Source organism: Trichosurus vulpecula, chromosome 3 (assembly GCF_011100635.1).
Source record: "Trichosurus vulpecula isolate mTriVul1 chromosome 3, mTriVul1.pri, whole genome shotgun sequence".
Taxonomy (NCBI): Eukaryota; Metazoa; Chordata; class Mammalia; order Diprotodontia; family Phalangeridae; genus Trichosurus; species Trichosurus vulpecula.
Genome location: NC_050575.1, coordinates 92,356,078 through 92,360,622, shown reverse-complemented (window position 1 = coordinate 92,360,622; position 4,545 = coordinate 92,356,078). Strand labels below are relative to the sequence as shown.

The window sequence follows — 4,545 nt, the reverse complement described above, 5'->3', positions numbered from 1 at the left end:
CTTCACTTTCACAGGAGGAATCTGGGACCTAGAGACGTGAAATATAATATGAGCAAGTTTTTAAATCTTTAAACAATCACATTGATACATATCAAAGTTGCACGGTATAAAGAAAACTAGATTTTGAATCAGAAGAATGAATGTAACTCTTAGCTCTACAACTAATGACCTCGGTGTCCATGGTCAAGCCACCTCCCTTCTCTTGAGTCTCAGTTTCCTCATCTGTAAAATCCGAAGGTCGGACCAAATGGTCTCCAAGGTCTCTCTAGCTCTAACAAGGTGCCTTGCATTTCTATAGGCTATTTATTCATAAGCTACCATGTTCCTTAGTGGATAGAGAGCTAGGACCAAAGTCAGGAAGACGGGAGTTCAAATTTGACAATAGATATTTAAGAGCTGCGCAACTCTAGGCAAGTCATTAAAATCTCTGCTGGTCTCAGTTTCCTTAATTATAAAATAGGGATAATAATAGCATCTACCCCCCAGGATTGTTGTTAGGATCAAATAAGACAATAATTATAAAGCACTCAGAACAGTTCCTGGCACATAGTAGTTGCTTAATAAATGTTTGCTTGTTTCCTTCTTTCCCTCTCAATATCCTTGAGGTTTCTAGCCTCTTCTTTCTGAAAGGGGGAAAATCTCCTTCCTGCCTTTCTTCAAATCTTAGTAGGAATCTATAATTCACCGGGTCTCCTGATTTACCTTAAAGGAAACTGAAATTCCCAGAGAAAAACAGATTACTTTGTGCTGTTCAAATATCTGAATGTTTTCATTTTTCTCTGAGGAAAAAAAACTATACTCTTATAAAGTCATTAAATCATAGATGTCAGGTATTCAAAAGATTATCTCTGATGATCAGGTAAGATTTATGCCAGGAAAGCCGGGATAATTCAATGTTAGAACTTTATCAATAATCACAGAAAAAGCTTTTGACAAAATAAAACACAAATTTATGTTCAAAGTGCTAGAAAGGATAGGAATAAGCGGATCTTTCATCAAAATTGTAGAGTATCAAAAACTAAGAACTGGTATCATCTATGATGGAAAACACAAAAAGCTCTTCCAATAAGACAAGCAGAAAGGGCTATCAGCTGTAAAGCAACCATGTAGCCCAGCTACCAGTCAACACCTGAGGGGAATCTGGTACTATCAGTCAAAGCTCCCACTACTTGGGAGGTTAGTTGTGACTTGTTCCTTTGACTCTGCTCTTTATGAGTGGTGGTGCAGATTATTGACTCTCGTTGCTCCCCCTTGCTCAGAAGGAAAAAAAACCACCCTTCTCATCCATCTCCTCACAGCTGTGTTTCATTTCTTTTGACAAAGCATAGCTATATACAGTCCTTCAATTACAATATTGAAAATTAATATAAATAAATGCATCAAAATATCCAATGTGGACCTTTTCTTGCCCATGAATACACCCCCAAACATGCAGCCACCCTTGTTTTTCCAGACCAGTCCCAGACACAAACAGTACAATCACATCAGGGATGTTTCAATGGAGATTTGGCCTTCAGCCAGTTGAAATGTCACTTTGCTTAAGGATAATCTGACTGGTCTCAGACTCTCTTCCAAAAGCAATGCTATTTGAGCCAGAATGGACAACCCAAGGCAGGCTTGATCACATGCCAATGATTCATTCTAGTGGTGTTGTACCCACTCCAAAATCTTGTTGTCTCTGACAGGGTCTATCTTTGTACAGAACAGGAAGACTGTTATTCATCTCTCAATATTACATAACAGAGGGACATCTCCAGTCATCCTGATCTATATCTGGCCACTGGAAGAGAGAATGAGGCTGGTGACTTTGCACAGCTCTGCCTCACCTAAATCCAATTCACCTTCCCAATGTTTTGGTCCTCTTCCAGAGCAAAAGACAAAAGACAATAACATCTTTGTACAAGGAAGAGGTAATTAAGCAAAAGATGACTATGAAAGGGATTTGCCATACAACCTCATTTTGGAAATAAGTACACTAAGGCTCGGAGTAGGAAGAACCTTTAGAGATCATCTGCCTAACTCCTTCATTTCACAAATGAGGAAATTGAAGCTTAGAAAGATGAAATGGTCTCTTCAAAGTCACAACCAGCAAGTTTCTCCTAATTCCAAAATTCCTACTACTGCCCTCTAGTAACACACACAAAAAGTCTAATTTCTCTATTTTGTGACAGCCCTTCAAATGCCTGATGACAGTAATCACACATCCTATAAGTCTTCTCTAGGCAAAACATCCCCACTTTCTTCTATTCATAGGGATAATAAATCTAGCAGGAGAAGGTACCTCAGAGACCATCTAGCCCACTCTTGGACATTTTAGAGAAGAAAGAGGCCTATTCAATTGACCCTAGATGCCGAGGGGTATTTTTGTCGATTGAATTTTTTTAATTGTTTCTACTTTTAAAAAAAAATTGAAAGCTTCAGAAATTTGCCTCTCATCCTTGGAATCTTCTCTGTATCCTTCCAATTTTAGTATACGTGCTGCTGAAGAGAGCACCATATCCTATGGTTTTAACCCCCACAACATCCTGGTGGATATCCATGGGACCCAACAAGTTTGTCAATGTCCTTTCTAAAATGTGACTCAGAGAAAGTAATAACTTTCACTTATATAGTATCCTTTACAGTTTACAAATAATATTTCTGGCAGAAGCTGTAGAAAGAACAGAATGCAAGTATTATAGTCCTCTTTCCCTCATTTTACAGATAAAGAAACTGAATTGTAGAAATGTGAAGTAATTAGTACACTACCACACAACTTATAAGTGTCAGCCCTTGGACCAAAAACAAGATCTCCTAATTGAAAATTGAGTTGGGTTTTTTTTGGGGGGGGAGGTTGTTGTTGTTTTTTATTGTACCACTTTACCTCCAGATGTGAGGCAGAGGACAATGGTACTGTCATTTTTTACCTCCCACATGATGAAAAGTAAAAAAGCAAGCTGCATTAGGAAAGAATGTTGGAGCTGAAGACAGAACACCTGAGTTTGAATCTCAGCTCTTATACCTAATACCTGCATGACTTTGGGCAAATCATTTAAGATCTTTGATCCTCAGTTTCCACCTATGTAACAGAAGAGGCAGAGACTGTATTATCTTTGAAGTCCCATCTAGCTCCATCTTAGATTCTTTGTATATTTATATTTACAAAACACCCTAGTTCTCCTTTTCCCATGAGTTTCATAAAAGCCATTACTTCTTTGTGCCTTCCCTTGCAATATCCTCCCCCTTTACTACAACCTATTTACTGTGCTATTTCGTTAAAAGCCTTTGACTTTTGTACTAATTGTGAACTCTTGCTAACTGTAAAAATTAACATATCAATTGGGTAATGACTAAAATTGTGGCACATAGGTAAAATGGATGGTGTTCTGAACCAGTCCTGACTCTGGACAGTCTGATGATTCAAAAACACCCCTTGAAATCTAGGGTCAATTGAATGGGCCTCATTTCCTTCTCTAAAATATCCAAGGGTGGGCTAGATAGCCCCTGAGGTGCCTTCCACTTCTAGATTCATTATCCCTATGAACAGAAGAAACTGGGGATGTTTTGTCAAGAGAAGACTTACAGGGTATGTGATTACTGTCTTTAGACATTTGAAGGGCTGTCACAAGATCAGATTTATATGAGATACTTATAGATACTCTAACATTTAGAAAAAAGAAATGTATGATCTGATAAGGGAGTTAGGAATTCAAGACAGAAAGACAGTGTAAAGTTGAACTAGTGTTCCAAGGAGTCAAGTTGGAGAAAATAAGACAGAGTGGCTAGTGCTGGGGAGATGGCCTGGGAGAAAATTGAGATGTCAGTGGATTGGAGGTTATAATATGGATGAAGAACAGGGCATTGTAAAGGAAGACAGAGAGAGAAGTAAAAAGCCAATAGGTCACGAATGGATAAGACAATTTCAGAATTCCTGAACACAGAGGTGGTGCATTTGTGGGTGATGGCAAAATCACAAGTATAACCATCTTGTGTGTGACTCAGGTTGAGTGGAGCAGTTCATGGGAATTGAATAGGTTGAGGATCTGGTTAGGGCATTTAGAGGATAGTCAATGTATATACTGAAGTTCCTTAGTATGAGGGTGGGAGTTAAAGAGGAGAGAAAAAATGTGAGCCACATACCAAACTCCTTTGGAAAAGAAGTGGGGAGTGGGGGGGGGGGTCCTGTCTGTCACCTGAAAGGTCTGTAGACAATAGCTACAAGTATTTTCATTGAGTGGCATATATAAACAGCATGAAGCTCAAAGTAAAAGACGTTACTGAGAGACAGAGGTAGGAGAACCTGGAAGTAGCAATGGGGAGCAAGGAGTATTTCAACTCCCCCCACCCCTGCCCCTGACCAGTGAGTCAAAGAGAATGAGTGAATGCAATAGTGAAAGGGGTGGCAAGGGAGGCTGTGTCATCAGGGAAAACCAGGTTTTAGTAAGAGATACTAGAAGGAAGGAGTGAGAAAGGAAGATTTAAAGTGAAGGGTAGTTTGTTGCCTACAAGACTAACATTCCAGAGGTCACAGTGATAGAACTGGGTAGTTAGCTGAAAATTGAAGTG

The 4,545-nt window shown here is 39.2% G+C and overlaps 1 pseudogene; it reads right to left on the bottom strand.

Moving 5' to 3' along the window:
* Positions 1-2,401: 2,401 nt before the first annotated feature.
* On the bottom strand, positions 2,402-2,494 carry LOC118845150 (annotated as a pseudogene).
* Positions 2,495-4,545: the final 2,051 nt, after the last annotated feature.